The sequence below is a fragment of the Tachypleus tridentatus genome, chromosome 2 (assembly GCF_004210375.1).
Source record: "Tachypleus tridentatus isolate NWPU-2018 chromosome 2, ASM421037v1, whole genome shotgun sequence".
NCBI classification, from domain to species: Eukaryota; Metazoa; Arthropoda; class Merostomata; order Xiphosura; family Limulidae; genus Tachypleus; species Tachypleus tridentatus.
Genome location: NC_134826.1, coordinates 118,441,626 through 118,464,199, shown reverse-complemented (window position 1 = coordinate 118,464,199; position 22,574 = coordinate 118,441,626).

Genomic DNA, 22,574 nt, shown 5'->3' with positions numbered 1-22,574 from the left:
CAGTGATTAAGTCGCCTCTATTGCATTTTGTGTATCACGCGATAATACTTGAAATTACAAAGATGTACTTTGTGAAAGTTTGTGTATATTTCTTTTGATTATAAAGCAGTGAGTTTATTTTCAATCTCAAGAGATATTCCCTATATATTTTTGTTTGTATTTTGTTATTATTCTTAGGTCCTGGTATAACCTGGTGGTTATAACATTCGACTCTCCATATACGGGTCATGACTCAAAATACTGTAACCTAAAATATCCCAATATGTGAATGGTGTTTATTAGCTATCGTCCGTCTAAACTAATACTTTAAAAGTAGGGACAGATTTGTGCGAAATTTAAAAATAGACAAGACACTATTATTTGTATTTTATTTTGTGTTAAATGTGCGGTATATGTTGTCTCCAGCTGATAACTAATACACTTTCTACTGGGCAATGATTTAGTAAATCGTAAAGAAAAAATAAGATTTTGTCATAATTTATACATGGAGATACAACAAGTTTAATGCCTTTTTTATGATATTAATTGATTTTATATATCTTTAGTAAATTTCTCAGGAATTTTTTTCAGCTTTCAACAATACGAAAATTGTTTTTTTAAGTAATTTAATATTTTAATATTAAATCTTTGGTTGTTTCCTTTACATTTAACACAATACAAAAATCATTGCCTAAGAGCAACTTTAAAGCTACGATTGGTTTGTTTTAAATTTCGCGAAAAGCTACTCAAGGACTATCTGCGCTAGTCGTCCCTAACTTAGCAGTGTAAGACTAGAGGAAAGGCAGCTAGTCATGACTACCCACCGCTAACTCTTGGGCTACACTTTTTCCAACGAATAGTGGGATTGACCGTAACATTATAACGCCTCCACGGCTGAAAGGGCGAGCATGTTTGGGGCGACGGGGATTCGAACCCGCCACCATGCAGGGCCTTGAAGCTAAGAAAGCGCCTTCAACTGGCCAAAAAATATAGTAACAATAAATACAAATGATAATTTACTTGACGATGTGCTTTGAGTACACATCATACACATGTATGCTCAAGAAGTTTATACCCATTTATATATATGTATATACACACATAGGTAAATCTGCTATGACGAAAACCCTATGATCAACATGTTGGAATAAAAACTCTTGCAAGTTTTAAAATAAGCTAGATACTATCTAATCATCCGCTGAATCTTATGTGTATGCTGTAATTTTATAATTTTGCATTGCAAATCCCTTTGTAATAACAATTTTGTACGTTATTATGTATTTAAACCATTGTTTAACAAAAGTATGCTTGTGACTAGCGAATCACTGGATCGCTTATTACCAAATCTTACATGTATCTAAAGAGCCTACTAAAGAAGACATAGCGGGGAGGTACTGGTCTTCTATGTCTTCCTTATGCGTTGAACCTAGTAATATAATATAAAAAGGGGTGTAGTGCGGCCGGAGTGGTGATCCGTTATCTGAAGTTGGAGTTGAGTCCAAATTTAAATAACGAAAATATATATAAAACTAAGTTATTCAGTTTACACACAAAATTACACATCTTTCATTTCCAAACAGTTAGAGTTCAGAGAACAATCTGTCTGTTTATTATTCCCAGTGTCTACTGATAAAATTCTCTCAGTCTGCCAGTACAAACTCTCTTTCAAGAACGCCCACTGCTAGTACAGCGGTATGTCTTCGAATTTACAACGCTAAAATCAGGGGTTCGATTCCCCTTAGTGAGCTGAGCAGATAGCCCTAGGTGGCTTTGCTATAAGTAAAACACTCAAGAACTGGTGTCAGACACCGCACGATCTCTTCGGTTCAAAATCAGGAATGAGAGCATTAAAATAATGAAATATTTTTGTTATATGTTACGTGGTTATTAAATACAGGATTACGATATTAAATAACTTAATAAAGTAAATTTTACTTTTACAATGTTGTTAATGCATACACAAAGTACACATTTTACAGTTACATTGTATATTGATGTGTACAACGTACACATCTGTCCATTATATTATGTATTTAGAACATGTATTTGTCATAAAAGTCTTATTATTTAGATAAAGTACAACGCGAATATCACATCTTTTTTAATTATTTACGTTGACAACAAAATTAAAGTTGTAACGCTTTATGCAGACTATTATTAATAAATCTGAATCTGAAAGTTATACATTCCGTATGGCCCGGCATGGCCTAGCGCGTAAGGCGTGCGACTCGTAATTCGCGGGTTCGCGCCCGCGTCGCGCTAAACATGCTCGCCCTCCCAGCCGTGGGGGTGTATAATGTGACGGTCAATCCCACTATTCGTTGGTAAAGAGTAGCCCAAGAGTTGGCGGTGGGTGGTGATGACTAGCTGCCTTCCCTCTAGTCTTACACTGCTAAATTAGGGACGGCTAGCACAGATAGCCCTCGAGTAGCTTTGTGCGAAATTTCCAAACAAAAACATTCCGTATATTTGGTATCCAGTTATTGCTATTTTCTCCTTTCTGGTTAAGTTTAAAGGAAGCTGAGTTTTCTCTCGGTAATATACGAGTATCCAATTTATTACTAATGTGAAGTTATGAAAAACGGAAATTACATTTTCAATATACTATCTTTATTCTGATGTTAACAGGGCTCCTGCTCTATAATATTTAGCACTACAGCACTGAGCATACTATCATTTTAAGTGTCGTATTAAAGACGCCTGGCGTATGTATGAGAGAAATCGCCGAAGTCTTATGCATGGTATTTAGTGTAAATAAAAAATGGATGTTTTATCATGGCCAGAATATGATTTTATAGTATGGCGTTTACCTGGTCAGCACGATGTAGAACGGTAAGATATATGCCCAGTCACATTGTACGGTTTTTTGTTTGTCTGGAATTTCGTACAAATCTACACGAGACCTATATGCACGAGCTGTCCCAAATCTAGCATTGTAAGACTAGAGGGAAAGCAGTTAGTCATCACCACCCACCGCCAGCTCTCGGGCCACTCTTTTATCAATGAATAGTGGAATTGACCGTCACATATAACTCCCCCATGGCTGAAAGAGCTAGCATGTTTGGTGTAACAGGGATTTGAACCCATAACCCTTAGATTTTCGAGTCGAGCACCATAACCACCTGGCCGTGTTGGGCCACACTTTGTACTGAGAAATGGTAGCGCAGATCGTTCAGTACGTTTGAATATGTTGTGATATGGAAAATAGTTTTACTATGAACCAGTAAATATATATGAACGCTCGTAGAATCAATATTTATATGTTGTTCAATAGAGGTTTCGATAACACTCCCGCTTCTTCTTAGAAAGCCCTAGAAAATTATACTTTCTAAAGTAAAATTTGTTTCTACAATGACAGCTTAATATGCCATGATAGTTCATTGATAAGTTTTTGGTATTTTAATGCTAAAATCTAGATTTCGAAACTCCGTAGTGGATATTGTTCAGATAGCCTCTTGCATGACTTTAAGCTAAAATGAATCACTCTTACACACGAAAAGTCCAATCGGATTTTATCTTATATCTCAGTGTGAAACTTTTAAATTTATAGAGTTCGTAGCAGGTGTGAAACAACGTTTCAACAGTTCACCGTTGTAGTATCTGGTTCGTTTTAAACAATTATGAAATATCATTTTCTTTTCTGTCATAATGATTTTTTAACAGGTTTGACGATTCTATGATAAGTCGAATAAAATGCTGTTTTATAATAATTATCACCATATTTATCTAATTACTCCTTTTCTACTGTTTCAGTATACGTTTTTACATAGTCCCCTACTGGTTTATCGAAAAGCTTAAAGGCTCATTATTGTAAACACTTGATTTAAGCCCTTGGAACGGGCCGGCATGGCCAGGTGGTTAAAGCGCTCGACTCGTAGTTTGAGGATCGGGGGTTCGAAGCCTCGTCGCACCAAATATGCTCGCCCTTTCAGCCGTGAAGGAGTTATAATGTGACAGTCAATCCCATTATTCGTTGGTAAAAGAATAGCCTAAGAGTTGGCGGTGAGTGGTGATGATGAGCTGCCTTCCTTCTTTTCTTACACTGCTATAACCGTCGTGTATTGGTGAAATTGAAAAACAAACAAACAACCCCTGAAGAGAAAAAGTTTTGAGCCTGACAACAAATAAACAGAATTTCGAAGTACCTGTTGGGATGCTTGTGAATTATTGTATGTAAAGTGCTATCAAAAAATAAAAAAGGATGGTAATCACATTCAGAAAACTCCTGAGAAAAACCCTGGTCTTGTAGCCTTGCTGAATATTATTTTTTTTAGTTTCTTTCTTAACGAATAACCGCAAAAATAATAGAAGTTTTATAACAATAATATTAGCTCTTTTTTTAATAATTTCTATTCTGCAAACTGATGTGTAAAAGATATTTTAATATTAATAATAGACGACCTTAAAACAACAAATTTCTTATTTTACTTTAACTGGACAGAAAGTTTTGTTTTACAGCAGTATTTTTCGGCCCGGCATGGCTAAGTGTGTTAAGGCGTTCGACTCGTAATTTGAGGGTCGCGGGTTTGAATCCCGGTCGCACCAAACATGCTCGCTCTCCCAGCCGTGGGGGCGTTACAACGTCACGGTCAATCCCACTATTCGTTGGTAAAAGAGTAGCCCAAAAATTGGCAGTGGGTGGTAATGACTAGCTGCCTCCCATCTGGTATTACACTGCTAAATTAGTCCTCGTGCAGCTTTGCGCGAAATTCCAAAACAAATAAACAATACAGCAGTATTCTACTAAAGCAGGAAAGAAAGAAAAAGAAATTACTTTAAATCAATATAAGAATACTACTTCTATATCAAGTTCATAACTAAACTTTATATATATCTCTAAGTTTTCTTTTCAGAACTATGCACTTCAGTAGACAGTATTTTTGCCTGAAGATGTTGGATCAGTTTTAAAACTGGTGTTTACAATATTCTCTACAATAATATGTTCTGATGGTAAACACTTATGATCTTTTTATGAAACGAAATGCAGTTCTGTTTACACCATCGTTTCTGTTCTCTTTGTGGTTATACCTTAGGTTTCGATATTCTTCACCCCCACAACAAAACCCATAATTTGGAAACCATTAGGGTCCTGTGATTAGTTATCTCCCTCACTTGAGTTTGTAATAAGTGTAAAAATTGTATTATGTAGTGGTTGGGCTTGATTTGTCTAGACAAGAATAACACAAAGATCGCTAATGGCGAGGAAAGTCTGAAATATCACGTTAAGTTTTGGAAAAATCACCCACTACTTGAGACGAACGACTGGGCATCAACTTGCAAGCAATAATTACGTAAACACAGACTCGCTTGTTGATAACCAATGACAGAATAGCTGATATCTTTAAAGACTGTGCAATTTTCCGAGTTGTTAGAGAACGTTTCAGTGTTTTGCTATTTTTCAAAGAAATATTAAGTATCATTAACAGGACTGAATATCAGTGATCCTTATAAAAATGATTGATCATTGCATTTGGTATTTGTACTAGGATGGGGAACTAAATCTTCGGTTTAAATTTAATGAAAAATAAACCAAAACGTTTATTTTTATGCCATATGTGTGCGAGTGTGTTTATTTGTTTATTAAAAGTTTATCCGCTTAAGAACAAAACTACATAGCTCTATTTGCTTTGTCTATCTCAAGGAATTGAACCTCGTATTGTAGCTTTGTTATTCCGAAAACTTACTGCTGTTCAGCCTGGGGATTTTTATTGAAATATTACATATCAATGTAAAAATTATTGCCTCTTTGGTGCTATAGATACTTAGGAAATATTAAAACGGAATTGCAACCTAATATATTGCAAATTATTTTTCTATAATACAGTAAGTATTATTTGAAATGTAAAATTGACCTCCGTTATCAAAAAAAGACCGAAAGAAATCTACCTTTACAATCTAGCTAGAGTTTACCGTTACAGTCTAACTAGAATCTACCGTTACAATCCAACTAGAATCGACCGTCACAATCTAACTAAAATCTACTGTTACAATCTAACAAATATCTTCTCACGATAAGTTATTTTCGGCTTTCGTTTATATCTTTTTCTGGGCTCTCGTATCACTTACTCTTTCATTGGGCTTCACTCGTTAACTGTGTTTCATTGGACAAGTGTATGTCAACTGTCATAAAAACTGGAATCTTATAATCAAGATGGTAGATGTAGTGTCTGTAATACCAGTTAGAAAATGGCTTATCAGTTAATTGTCGTTGGCGGTTAGCGTGTGTGTTTGTGTTTTTCTTATAGCAAAGCCACATCGGGTTATCTGCTCAGCCCACCGAGGGGAATCGAACCCCTGATTTTAGCGTTGTAAATCCGGAGACATACCGCTGTATGGCGGTTAGCAACATGAGCTGTTTATGCGCTGATACTTATTTTACTCTCACTCCCTCTCTGTTTCATTTATCACATTAACATCTCTGGAAAGTCTGACATTGATCTGAGCAGAGTTAGCATTTTCAAATCTTTCTGGTATTGAAGGGAAATACATTCTGGCAAAACCTAGTGGCAGATGTGAAACAGAGCTGTACTCACTGCTGTTTGAAGTTGATAATGGATTAATTGAAATAAACTTGATCAAGATTACCCTTATTTCCATCAAATTTATAAAAGTTATATCCTTTTATTGTTCTATTAATTGTATTCGTTTCCAACCACTTGCTGTTCTTATTTGTACTGCACCCAGATATCATTTCAGATACACTTCTCGCTGTCAGAGGTCCACGCTAACTTCCGAGTTTTGTTATTAAGCAGAAAACTTCTTGGATAGTATCTTGTGCCAAAAGTTAAATTCGAAATGCTATTTTTCACATCCCTGATTTGAAATAAGGAATACACTAACTAAGAGAAATGTGTTGGGAAAAGGCTAGAATCCACTTAACTTTAAGATTAAAAAGTTAAAACTTGTATTATTACTAAATGACGTGGATTCTAATTCCACAGTGACTTCATGTTGACTACACTTTGGATTGAAAACAAGTAATGGTTACACAAATTAAAATATTTGGTTACCGTTTATATATTTTTTGTTTTCTTAATAATGAGTTAAAACAGGTTTTCATCAATTACATTTCATGTTTTATTTAGTTATTAATAATAAATATATATATAATACATTCACTTATTGTCCTATAAATTTAAAGCAACATTGAGACGTATTTATTAATACAAAATGCCCTTACTAATTTGATTATCTGTAAGATGATAAATACTGTGTGTGCAATCCGAATTAAATATTCTTGATTTGTTTTCTGTTCTAAGTAACTGCACTGTTATAATTACTGTTATTAAGAGAATAACTCAATGAAGCTTCTTACATACAATATTTGACTTGCAGGTCGCTTAAATTTTGTCATTTTTTTCACTTTCATTAATCTAACTTTGATTGGCTGCTTACCATTCACAAACTCGGTTTTCGTTCTTTTGTAAAATATGTATGTAAATAAAAGCAGTGCAGTTGCCTAGAATGTTTGTATAACTTATGTGTAACAAAGAAACATGCAATGGGTTTAACACATCTCCAATCCTGAAATTAAAAATAAAATATGTTTATATTTATATGTGTGTTGTACATTTATTTTAGCGCCTATGTTTGTTTCAGTGTAGTTTTCTTTTTGCCTGTGAAGTATATTGTGCAAGTCCCGCCTGTTTTCGGAATTTGTAAAAGATTCTTTAAAGTAAAAATCAACAATATTTGTTTTACAAAAAGGCGCTAAAGTATTGTTTAAATTTCTACAAACTCGCGTGATTCCAATAAAAAGCGACTAACCGAGAGATGGAAAAAGAATATTATTATTATTGGACAGCTACAGTCAGTGGACTATAGGTCTAGGAAACTATATTTGAGATTAGCGTTTATTAACTGGAAAACTACAGAATTTGACGAGGAACGTTTGTAGATTTCGAACATTACAAACCGTTCAACTTCAGTAAATTACTTCAGACGTTAGTATTTCTACGTGGACAATAAATATCTTCCTCGGTAAGAAGTAAGCTTTAACCAGTGTGAGGCCAACCGAAATACCTAGTTTGAGTGAGTTGTGTGACAGTATCCACTTAGAATTAATTTGGACGTCGTAGAGTTGGTTCGTCGATAAAATATTCAGTTCTAGACCAGATATAAGACTCGCTATGGTCTGTAAGTTTGTAAAATTGTTGTGTATAAATCATCATTTGTAATAGCTATTAGTAAAAACCGTTATTATAAATTGCATTGTTTTTATGTTTGTATAGACCAGTTACGAGTCCCCTCCGCCACACATTTGTCATTGAACCCAGGTAATGAGGCGCCATAATTAATTCTGAACTACCAACCACGGGAAAGCAACAGGTAGGCAGCAACCGCCTAACTTTTTTTCGTATTAGTTATTTATTTTAGGTCAATTGCGGAATTTAATTAGAGGAACTTAAAATCATTGCTTAAACTTGTACTAAATTAAAGTGTATCATTCATGTTCTTTACATTATACAACGAGAGATTTTAGTCCTAAAGATATTTAAGTCTAATGCAATGTCAAGTTCTTGTGGATAATGATAATCCTAATGGACACATTTCAGGTCTTGATTATAGGATTGTACAGAGAAATGATACAACCCACACAATACATTAAACTGTTTTTAAATAATTCTTACTTTCTTTAAATAAGTGTGACAATATTAATTTATCAAACTATTTCTGTGTTTGAAGTCAGTTTTATTTCAGGTATTAAAGTTTACATTTACTTTCATCTTCTTTGTCTTTGAAAAGAATATTGAACGAGCAGCACATCATTTTCTTCACAACATATTTACAAAGCTGTAGACATCTAAAAATATCAGTTCTTTTCCAGATTAGGAAAGTATAAGGTTATAACATACACGTAAATATGACATCGGTTTTCTTAATAACTGTTTGTTTGTTTTTGAATTTCGCACAAAGCTACTCGAGGGCTATCTGTGCTAGCCGACCCTAATTTAGCAGTGTAAGACTAGAAGGAAGGCAGCTAGTCATCACCACCCACCGCCAACTCTTTGGCTACTCTTTTACCAACGAATAGTGGGATTGACCGTCACATTATAACGCCCCTGCGGCTGAAAGGGCGAGCATGTTTGGCGCGACGGGGATGCAAACCCGTGCCCCTCAGATTAAGAGTCGCACGCCTTAACACGCCATGCCGGGCCTTTTAATAACTGTATACAAACTTTGATTGACCAGAGAATCACAACTTTGTTTAATATATATTTATTTAAAGAAGTAAAATTTTAAATATGAGAAGTGGAAAGAGTCAAACATCTGCTATTTCTGATAATAATTTTAGTTTCATTTGAATAAATAATGAATATAGTCACGTTCTGCTTGATTAAATACGATATTTGAGATATAAACAAATTTTACAAAGTTACGTTTTTGCACAAATTTAGATATTTAGGAGTTCGTCAGGAACTCAGTCTCTAATTACTGCCCCTCGCTAGTACAGCGGTAAGTCTACTATTTAACAACGCTAAAATCAGGGGTTCGATTCCCCTCAGCGGGCTCAGGAGATGGCCCGATGTGGCTTTGCTATAAGAAAACACACAAACTCTAATTACTGAAGTGAAGTAATTCTAATCTCCTTCTCGAGTTAATGTTCTCTACGGTTAACAATGTGAGTTAATACCCTCTACCGTTAACAATGTGATATTTTCTATCGATGAGCAGACTTCTTGGAACGTGAAAGTTAACTTCTTGATAAACATTAAAACACACAAGACCACCACTAAGAAGTAGCCCAGGGGTGAATCTGGTAGCCTTGGTAACATGAATTATCTCTCTTATACATGTGTCAAAAGTAAAGATAAAAAGACAAGATACGCCCATCAAGTTAAAATTGCATACATAGTAGCAGTTCTTTAACCATTTAAAAAGAGACAGTCTAAGTTTTACACACTTCGTATTGTAGACGGTATAATTTTATTCATTTTCTGAATGTCAGTGACTCGGACATTACTTAAAGAACAGCGTGCCAAACGGTTTGTGATTTTTTGCCTGTTGCAACGAAAATGCGCTCTGCACTTTGGGTAAACTATAAGAATGATGGTCAAATCTTACTACTCTATCTGATAATAGTAGTTCAAGAGCTGGTGGTGGATTCTATTTATTAGCTGCCTAACCTTTAGTCTGTCAGTACAAAATTAGGGACGACTATTAGAAGCTATGCACGAAACTCTTTAAAGAAAAAGTGAATACCGATTTACCATTGAAATAGGCTTAGTTCGTTAATTTTACATACGGTGAAAAATATGTCGTATACTTATTATCCCATATCCATTTTTGAGGTTTGAAATTATGGAAAAAAGAATATAAAGAAATGTATTATGTGCGATTTTTTGTAACTAATTATTACTCGTGGCCAGCATGTTTGTTTGTCTTTGACTTTCGCGCAAAGCTACACGAGGGCTATCTACGCTGGCCGTCTCTAATTTTGCAGTGCTGGAGGAAAAGCAGCTAATTATCCCCCCCCCACAGCCACATTATAACACCCCCCTCGGTTGAAAGCACTAGTATGTTTGATGCGACGGGGATTCGAACTCGTGACCCTCGGATTACGAGTTGAGTGCCTTAACCAACTGGCCATGCCGAGCCCCGACAGGTTTAAATAGAACTTTAAACACCATTAACACTTTAAACATGTATGCATCGCAGAGGGTCCACGACTTGTTGTACACTTCAAAACTTATTAAACCTAACTGGTATTTAGTTGTCATTGTTATTTATTTTATCTAACAAGATTAAGTGTTTTACTAAGGCCACTTTTATAATATCAAACACTCTCAGGTTTAGATCAATGTTTTAACCTCACAGATAAAAGGGTAATAAAAATACAGCTATACTTTATATTTCTTTTACCATTTAGTTAATTCCTTTATGCTTTACATTTTATAACATGTTAGTTCTGCTCGGGGATGAGCCAGTTCGTTATGAAGCATCCGCTACTGAAGCTATAAAAATTGCTTTAAGTAACCGTTTCAGATGCGATGTTTCATGTCGTAACCAGTTTATGTATTTCACTTTCGTAGTATTTCGTGAATCTACAATTAAACTATGGTATTGTAATTATGTAAAACACAAACGCATATCAATAAAATCTGCGGTATAATTATCTTCATTAACGTTTTTCTTTTTTTCCTGAAAGACAGTCAACTATTCTGAAGCATTTGAGTTTCTGGGTTTTATGAAATATGTTTTATCTAATATTTTTTCGCAGCAGGTAAAATGTATGTAGTCAATTTTGCAGCTTTGCGGTAAAATCAAACAAGAAATAATAATCTAATATGTTTTTAATGATGCAAAAAATATTTACCGTTAAAGCCATCTAATACTTTATTTAAAACTTCCATTATACAGTTAATTGCATTGCTTGTTTGTATCTTTATTGAATTTTGCGCAAAGCTACACATGAGCTATCTGCCGTACCTAATTTAGCAGTGTAAGACTAAAGGAAAGGCAGCTAATCATCACTACCCACCGCCAACAATTTCTTTTACCAACGAATAGTGGGCTTGACTGTCACATATAATGCCCCCACAGCTGAAAGGGCGAACATGTTTGGTGTGACGGAGATCCCAACCCGCTAACCTCACATTACGAGTCGAGTGCCTTAACCACCTGGCTATGCTGGGCCACTAATCGCATGGCATTAGTAAATATATATAGATTTTCTCAATTCTTCTTTAAAATTTGTGTATGAATAAATAAAGGTATTTATTCTCTTAGTATTATTGTCCGTATCGAAATCCAAAGTAAATATAGCTTAGTCAAGTCCCTCTGTGGGACAACTTTAAGTACACGGACTTGTAACTCTAAAATTCAGAGTTCGATTCCCCGCAGTGGGTACACCAGACACCCAACCGTGGCTTTTCTCTAAGACAAACAAAGTTTAGTCAATAAATATTATTCTCTTTAACTCAGTGATGCCCGTATTTTTCCCAAAGGCGTAAGGAACTATATGTTAGTAACAAATAATAAGCCATGCACTAAGGTAATACAACGACTGCAGCTCTTATTTGCGAGATTAAAATTAAATGTTATTCACGACAAGAGAAGAAACGAAAAAGTCGTTGTGTAAACCAAACCCTCACCTAAACGGTCATGTGTACCATCTAGTCAATGTAATGTTATTATTGTTGATTTTTACAAGTTTTGGTATTTTCCACCTTAAACACACCTTATGCAACACGTAGCCTAAACGGAAGGATCCGAAACTCCTAGAACACTGGTATATCCATCATTAATTTTGAAATACTGACCAAGAGCACCCGTTATCACAAGTGTTCTGCCCGTCTTTAAGCCAAGTACTAGGTTTCAGTGTCATTTTTATACCTCACTCACAGGTTAAAGTACACAGCATTTTCAGCAGAGTCGAACTTTAGACCATTGAATATACAGATCGGCACGTTAATCATTATACCAAAAGTGGCTCACGTTTACTTATTTGCTCACAGGAAAATTATTATTATTTGTTAAAAAAGACATATTTTTAGTTATAGTTTACTAGTTGAGATGATTGAGGTAAAATTTTTATGATACTAAGCAAGTAAAAGGAATAATTTTAAATAGATTATAATTAGGAAATAAAAATGGCATTTTCAGTATAGTAGTGAATTGATTAAAACATTAATTAAAAAGACTACAATAGGCTTCAGTTGCTAAATCTTCCTAAGAAGACTTAGATAACATGTTTGTGTTTTCAAGAAATATGTATTAGAAAGTTACTAACTGCCTTTTTATCTTCCGGGATAGAAACTGAAAACCTCCTACAAGTAAAGAAAGTGCTCTATTATCTGAGCTAAGCAAAAGTTAGCTCTTAATTTTGTTTATAATAATATGCTTTTTAACAACTCAAACTATCAAGTAACTTTAAAATACAATAGAAAGAATTGTGTTAAAAATACAAAAATGACGTTTGTAAATGGGAGAAAGGAAAACACAGTACCATAAATGTAATTTAATTTATTTTTCTGTAGTTTTAATGTCTTTAAACATTTTTTGTTGCTTCAATTTTGTATGTTTTTTTTTTACTCTCTCTAATACAAAACCTTTTATAAAGTAAGACACTGAAACTAACGATAATATGCTATCAAAGTAAGAATCTCTTAATCTGTTGTAAAATTTTCAAACAATTTCTATGACAATATAAGTACTTTCCAGTGCGTGATAAGAACTAATAAATCAGGAGAAGTGATCCTAAGCCTAGTTGCAACTACTGGTGCAGGAGAGATGACCCTTGACGCAGTTACCACCCAGTGGATGAACTTGATAAATGAGAGTTTTTAGTTTAATTGTGCTCAACTCGTGTTGTTGATACTCCTTCTTTGGTGGCCAATCGTACAGCTCCATATACTTCAAGTCCGTTGATAGTTTAAACAAACGCATACACATTTATCATCCGGTTTCCAAGTGAAAATATAATCATTATATTGATTTACTATTCAGATATTACGGTATAGACATAAACAAGAAGGTACTTTGCAATGTTACGGGTTCTTGAACTAAAATATTGTTGTATCCCGCGTTTCTTAATTTACTTCTATATCGTTCACTTGAACATTTTTTTAATGTAATCTAAGCGCTAAACTTACATAAATTTTTAAAGAACCGTATAATTATTTTTAATTATAAGCAATTTTGAATGATTCTGACATTTAACCTAAACTCCATCTCTTATTAATGCCCAGTTATTTTGGACTGCCAAGCGTAGAAATACACATGAAAGCATAATGTGAAAATTACTCCGGTCTCCTTTTTTATACTTTGCGCAAATTCTATGGTAATAGTATAATTCTATATAAGTATTAACATTCTATCATTAATATTTAAACTGACCGTGATATTCTAATAAATGCATTGGAAAACAGATCTCAAAAATAAGACGATCACGGTATTTGCAAATTGAAGCTTCTATCGAGTAATAGATAGGGTATTGTTAAAAATGTACTGAAAATTCAGATTGCATATTCAGTATCAATATTTTCACTAGCAAAAAAAAAGAAAAAAGGAATATGACCGTGGACATAGTTTACAGACAATTTATTCTGGTCTAAACAGAATATAACAGCTGCTATTATAGTCTCGTCAGACAAACTGATAAAAAATATTTCTGTAATAAAACTTAAGAAAAATAGTGCCATTTTATAAACAGCACACCGCACTTCAAATAATTCTAATATAAAAAGTTTCTGTAATAAAACCTAAGAAAGATGATGCCATTCTATACACATTACACCGTACTTCAAATAACCCTAATAATAAAACAACTTGACCATTTAGCCTTTTTCCACTTCCTGTTGTGATGTGTGTTTCACGTAACACATCAACAAAAAAAATGTTTTTTAACAGAAAAAAGGAAAACGCTAAATTACGGTTCGATACTAGTGCTCAAGGTAAAGGTGTTGTTTAGTTATAAACATGTTACTGTACAGTTCAATATTATTTTTTTACAATTATCAGATATTTGAAAATGGTACATCTTAACAATTGTTTCAAAATAGTAAAAATTAAAACATAAAATGTTGAAACTGTGAGAAAATTAAACGGTTTTAGCACACATTGTTCTTAGGGATAACTATACCGGAATACAAAATCTGAGAATTAGTGTATAAGTTTTATAAAACCGGTAAATTTCTTCCGAATTCAGTGAAAACGTAAACAAAAATCAAACAAACAGTCAACTGTGGAAACTTTTTTTAACAAAACAAAAGATTCAATTGTACAGAAGAATTCTGAAGAACTATGAAAAACAAATTAGGAAAGTTCAGTTCGAAAGGTGTAACATATCACGAGAAAGAACGGAAATGAAGGACTGTGTAGGCTTAAGTTATTGTAACTCACCTTAGAATAAGCTTAAACAACCAATAATCTTCCATGATAAATACTGGAAATATCAACAACCCCAAGAAGTAAATACATAGTGCAAAGTTTAGTATACCATTACGACCAATGCAGCAATTATGAAGTCTGGTCTTCTTTCTAATATCAATTTACCAATTTAATATATCTTTAAGACTTAAGATATTTTTTTTACGTCGATGCTCTAAAAATTACAACCTAAGAAAATTTCGTTGTCAAACTTAATTGAATTCCTTTCAAGCTACAATTTGAATATATTGTAGCTAGAAACACAAGATAGGAAATGAAAAACCTGAACCTACGGGATCTAAATATGCGTTTGACCCTCTAACTATTACACAATTGTTTGTGTTATCAAATATCTGTTTTGCCTTGATACTTAGTTCCACAACTGGTCAGAAATAAGTCTATGGACTTATAACACTAGCATCCGAGGCTCGATTCTTTAAGGTGGATAGAGCACAGGTAACCCAGTTTGTAGCTTTGTACCAAAATCAACAAACTGTGATATTTAATGAACGTTAAACATACGACGCAACTTTAACAGGCTTTATTCAAGTTTTCAAAAATAAAGTAATTACTTCACAATATACAAACTCATAAATTTGGATTTTTATCCAGTTTTTTAAAAGTTGTATTATCTCACAATTAATACTTCTATCTAACTATTTAGTCATAAACTGAAACATCAAATATGTAGATATACATATAATAAGATTACGTTTAACTATAATTTGTCGTTCTTTAGAAAAATCGATAAATATGAACAAAGCAAATAGATGTATGTATAACAGATTAAACTGGCTACAAACCTTTAATACAATTAGTTCATTTTTATGACATATAAAGATTAAGAAATATTTTTAATGATATTTGTATGCCAGTAGGCTTTGATCGTCAGTTTTTTTTATGTTTTATAGTTCTTGTAGGTAAAAACAAAACACAAAAACAGTTTTCAGTTTTTTAAAAAATTAGTCTGCAGTCGTACACTTTTTTACGCAGTTCCAAGATTTTACGACATGTTTACAAGCTTTTACGGCCTTCCCTTTTTTGTCTCTATCCTTGCCAGTAAAGAAAGGTCCATTGTTTCAATAGCAGGGAATGATCTAGCCGAAGGCTACTGTGTTCAGCAAATGTGGTTATCTTAAATTTTTCGTTTTCCCATAAAATTCCTAGCCAAATATATTACAAGTTCTTAAAAGAAAAAAAGATATATAGTTAGGCCCACACGCAGGAAACTTTGCAACAGTGAAACATTTGTTTTAAACGATGCCTGAGAGCTATATAGTAGTAATAGTAAAAGCATTGAAGAGATCACAGTGTTGTCTTCTCCTCTTTCACATAGACTTGTGCTCAGACTTAATTATCTCCGTTTGCTTTTATTCCTTAATTTGGGCCTCATCGAACAAAAACTACTACCGTTCATTTTCTTGTTGTTGTTCTTGAGGGCCACATGTACTTGGAAAAATGCCTCTGTAAGAACGTTCTTTGTTGATTGCTTCTTGGTGCCGCCTTTATAATGCCTCTATCACTTACTGTCTGCCTGAATCTCCACCTGAGGAATACTTTCTTTTTTTTTTCTTTCAAACAGCTTGGATGAGCTGCGCCCAAGGCGTCATAAGGCTTTTGACACTTTTAATACAATAGCGGGGGCGAGGACTATAGGGGAGATTTCATTATCTCCACAAGCTGCTGACAAGCTTTGAAATCACCAGAAAGACAATTGCTCCATTCAACTAGCCAGAATATTTTTAAAACAGAGGAGGACATCACGATTTTTCTTGTGACCATGGGTTCTTCGGTGTGATATTAATAATGCCAATGTTTCTCGAACTGGTTAATTCCCCAAGAAAATAACCAAAAATTACCACGCAAGTAATCTGATTGTTACAAATTATACATTACAAAAACTGTCCTGGAGGTACTTTTTAGGTTAGGGTTGGTATTATACGGTATAAATCGCTTTAACCGTTTTATTTCAGTTGCATGGACGGATTCTTATCACCAGGTGATCGGATAATGTTTTCTACTACTACAAGTCAATGCTTTAGACATTGTGAATGAATGAAGAAGTCAAGTTCCACAAACCATTCAACCATAAACTATTTTATTATATAGCCTAATTTGTTACAAGAATAAATCGGAACCCTGAACATCACTGGTATGAAAGACATTAAACAAGTACACGCAACGCTTGCCATGCTATGCATTGGAAAGGATGTGTTTCGGATTCAAACGTCTAAAACCCTAATGCTTTCAAGCTGTATAATATAACAAGAATCTGAACGCTTTCGATCGCGCTCACATAATGAATTTTGTACTTTACCAATGTATGTGCTTTCAACTAGTTTTAATAATAAACGTTGCAAGATAGAGGAGAAGTAACTCATTAAAATTTTTAAATAGAATTAACATTAAACTTCTGTCATGGTTTATACGTTCATAATTTGGTCTGTAGGTTATACCTATAATACGCGAGTCTCAGCCTTCTTGACACATGGAAACTCTATACGTTATTCATTTTTTAAAATTTCATCTTACCAGTTTTCTCTCTCTTTGTGTAGACGTTTACTGAGAATTAGTGCTGTGGTAAAATTGTTTTCATGTGAACTTATAGTATGAAACTTCATATACAATTTTAGCTAACAAAATTCAGTTAAGTAAATACATATTGCTTTGTACAAATTTCAACGATATATATATATAATGCAGTAGAAAAACACACTACATTTCTGCGATTTCTGTTGTTATGTTTTACACGTTATTACGTTAAAGTACATGTTTTATATTAGCTTTTATTGCTCAGTAACATTAAGAGTAGGTCATAATACAAGAGTGTGTTTCTTACGTTTAGTTAAATGTACAAATAGTTCAGTGGTAACTGATTCAATAAATAAAGAGTCAATGCGTAAAATTTAGCCACGTGATATTCCAATCAAAGAGGAATTGTCGTCCTCGTTGACATAAAGTTCGAAATCGTTAAATTACGTTTTCCTAATCTCAAAATGTAAACGTGGAAGGTCTGACAATTTAACCTGAATAAACCTTTAGGCAACATCTGGGCTAAATCGACATATCCTAAGGCTTAGAAATAGCCATCACTAATTCAGAACAGCTAACCAGGAGGAGAGTACCAGTCAACAGCATTCAGTCATTCTTAAACAAATAATAAAGTTGATGACCGTTACTCTTATGACACCCCGTTTAGTTGAAAGTGCAAAATATACTTAGGGGCAAATCGTGGCTAGAAGTTTGGACTTTTCGGCGTACCAACAGTTTGATACGCTAACCATTATGCTTATCTCATCTTGTAATTAGCAATACTATGTAATCATCTTAATTATATTGTATATTTATTTATTATTTACCTTAGATATTATTAAACAACTGATTACAGGTTTACAAAATGTATGTTTGTATATTATATATTAAGAAAGAAGATTTGTTTCTTCGTTAATCACAAACTACACAATGGATTATTGAAGTCTGATTTTTGGTACTATAATTCCTTACACTTACCGCTAGTCCACCAGAAAATGTAACGAATGAAAGTAGTTTCTCATATGAAAACGATGTGCAATACTTCTAAGACTATGCATTACTTGATATACATATGTTTAGGCTTAGTTTTGTTTAATAGTTTCAGTCAGATCATTCGTCCAGCTTTATTTAGGAGTCGAACACATTTGACAGTACTTAATTACAATGTAACGCCTCAACGTAACGTTCCAAACTCGTCTACTTAAGGTCCGGCATGGCCAGGTGGTTAAGGCACTCGACTCGTAATTCGAGGATCGCGGGTTCAAATCGCCGTCACACCAAACATGCTCGCCTTTTCAGTCGTGAGGGTTTTATAAAGTAACAGTCAATTCCACTGTTCGTTGTTAAAAGAGTAACCCAAGAGTTGGCGGTGGGTAGTGATGACTAGCTGCTTTCCTTCTAGTCTTACACTGCTAAATTAGGGACGGCTAGCACAGATAGCCCTCGTGTATCTTTGAGCAAAATTCAAAACAAACCAAACCGTCCACTTGGAGAATCAAGGTAAATCTCCGCCTTCAGATATTTAAAAAAATTCAAAAACAAACAACAATTACTATTATAATAATTGCAATATAGGCTATTAATGTTCTTGGACTTTTTTGTTTTGCTTGCTTAAAAACGTATTTTAAGATCATTATAAACAATTTTAAAATAAAGTTATATTGACTGTGATCCACTGACGGCTCGAGTTTCATACTGCACTGGGACACACCCAACCTTCGACATAAGTCAAAGAATTTTTGTATTAAGATATTATTATTATCATTTGTCGTGACAATTACGCCCCAGCTTTCTTCAAAATCCTTAAAGAATTATGAAAACGTGAATGTATATTATTCCAGAAATATTGTTACATGCATATAAGAACTTGCATATTCAGTGCTTCCGAACTTCAAGCGTCAGTTATGATATACATATACATACATCAAGTCGAGATTCCAAATGTTAAAAATAACTAGACGTTTAAGTTAACAAGCACAATCTGTCATATCAGTATCAATTTTTATCCTTGTTTGTTAAGATACGATTTATATTATTATTACATGTATATATTTTACTACACCGAAAAAATACAATCATCCTTTGATAAAGGAGTAACAATACCTAGCTAGGATGGACCTACATCCTATGTATGAGAAATGTGTCGCCATGTTCCAGAAACGTAGCTAGAAGGCGACAAGGGGACTCAGCTCCCTGAAAAATCTACGCATATTGATCACATATTATTTTTCAGCTATTACATGAATAATAAAGTCATTTTATGTCATTAAAAAAACGAAACTTCCATAAATACTATTAAATTTGACTTAATTTGTTTTAATGACCATCTCTGTTAAGAACTTAGATTAATTTCACCTTTTCAATTTATCGGTCCCCCTTAAAATTTACTGCTCCCATTCCAAATGGAAAAAGGCCCGGCATGGCCAGGTGGGTTAAGGCGTTCGACTCGTAATCTGAGGGTTGCGGGTTCGAATCCCGGTCGCACCAAACATGCTCGTCCTTTCAGCCGTGAGGGCGTTACTATGTGACAGTCAATCTCACTATTCGTTGGTAAAAGAGTAGCCAAAGAGTTGGCGGTGGGTGGTGATGCCTAGCTGCCTTCCATCTAGTCTTACACTGCTAAATTAGGGACGGCTAGCGCATATAGCTCTCTAGTAGCTTTGTGCGAAATTCAAAAACACAAAAACGAACAAACTAAATGGAAAACCTGGCTCATTGAAACGTTGTGTCATTGAAACATCTGTTCAGCACTGACTCCTACACGCCAACCAGTCTTGTGGAGGATTTGGTTTTGACTTGAAACAACGCAAAAACGCTTTGCTGAAAAGAAATATACGTATATGTACAAAACAATAAATAGCAAAAAATATTATCGTTTAAATCATCAGATATATATATCACTTAAACAGCACAACATCACTTTATTAAAAAATAAAATGTACAAAAATCTAATTGGTAATATGCAAAATATCTCAGACACATTCTAAACGATGTTAGCAGGCTCACACGACAGTTACGAAATGTCTCATAAGATTACTATTGGCTATGATAAACGGCTTTAACACTAAACACAGTCGTCAGTTATCACTGATAACAGAAGGTGTGATAATTGGAGAGAGTATTTTTTTACGTGTTGGCCACGCGTGCATTACTTTGTGAACGTCAAAGTGATTTACAAGCTTGTAAAAATTCCCCAATTGTGCCATATGCGTTAAAAAGTAGTTATAATAAGGTAATAGACTATTAATTTCCACATATTTCTGCATGTTTCAAATGTTCATTTTTATTTGAAAGGTTTTTTTTTCAAATAATGATATGAAACAAAACTGAAATAAAATGATCTGCACATAAATATTTGCAATTTTTTTAACCTTAGAGAAATATTGCGAAAAATGTTTCAAATTATTTAAATGCAACAATTTTAAATGCGTTATATTGGTAATGGCAGGAGTACAAAAAAATGTTTTTGTTTGTTGTTGTTTTTTATTCGTTTTTAAAGAAATAATCATTGTTCATTCACTTCCAAATATTTAAGTAAATCTTCGGTTCTTAAAAGTTCACGATGTTGTCATATGTTGGCGTATTATAATTATGTGACTCATGCATCTAAGTCGTTTATAAAAGATATGAGAAAGATTTGAGAAATTAATGCCACTCATAATGTGTTAAAGGTATTTGATAAAGAAAGAGACATATAACACAGATATGCATATAAGACGTTCTAAACAATTTAAGGATTACAGTTTGAACTATAATTACAATAGGTTCTAGCCAATCTCATTTCACATTTATATATCTGTTAGATTTCTCAAGTTGAATTTATACGTTTTTTATAATTTGCATAAGCTGCAAATTATCCATTTTTCATTCTTTCTCTTGTGTTCTCTCTTCTACTTTCTTTCTCTTTGTTCATCTCAGTGTTCACTTATAAGTTCGGCATTCTCTTTGAGATGGACATTATAAACCATTATTACACTCCATTACAATTTTGTTTAACAATGTCGTAAGGCCTCCATTGCGACGACTACAGTTAGGACTGACTATTACTTGAGAAGGTAAGCTCTTCCTTAATCCTCATGCACTAACACAAAAAGTTAGCACCATAGTAATAATGGTTTCTTTCAGGGTTTAGAATGTATATTATCAAGTTTATCACTCCTTACACAACTGAATAGAATATTACTCAAATACTTTGTCCTAACTCGTAAATGCATGATGCTGTGTTTGACTTGTGATGTTCAATTTGACTTTTCGCCTTTGGTGGTCTGCACCTTCTGTTGGAGGGGCGCGCTCTCAAATCTTTCTTAAAGTAGATGCTAGGGAGCGAGAAATAACTGTTTTTTAAGCCGCGTCTGAACTAAATCATCCGCACGTGTTTATTCTCTTGTGCCAAGTGCCAAGAAGGTTTTTAGTCGAACGCGCACCAAAGTGTTTAATTTTTTGGGAGGGCACTATAGAGACTGTAATCAATGTATTTTTAAATAGCACTGCAGAAGTTCGCCTACAGAAGTTTCTTTATTGTTAAACATTCTCTTCTCCTGTCTATAAGATTAAAAAAAAATCAGGATCATTTAATCACAATTAAAAAAAACTTGTCACTTACCCCAACGTGATAATATCGATATATCTCAGGAAGGCTGGGATGGGTATTAACACTTTTACCAATAAAGCAGAGAACAACGTTTTGTGTTGACATCCTTCTGCAATTTAATGTCACTTAGATCAAATAATGTTCATTACGAGAAAAACATATGTTTCATGTTTCAAGATGGCGGTCATCTTGGATACAACATAAAATTCATTGACTGAATGGTTCAGTTTTGTTTGTTTGATTAGAATTAAGCCCAAAGCTACATAATGGGCTATCTGTACTCTGTTCACCACGGGTATCGCAACCCGGTTTTACCAGTGTGAGTTCGCAAACATGCCACTGTTTTGGAAATATACGCAAAATTACTAGGAAGAGAAAATAGTTAATCAATGGCACCCATCACCAACCTTTGAACTATTGTATTTTTTGTTTGTTTTCGAATTTTGCGCAAAGCTACTCAAGAGCTATCTGTGCTAGCCGTCCCTAATTTAGCAGTGTAAGACTAGAGGAAAGGCAGCTTGTCATCACCACCCACCGCCAACTCTTTAGCTACTCTTTTATCAACGAATAGTGGGATTGACCGTCACATTATAACGCCCCC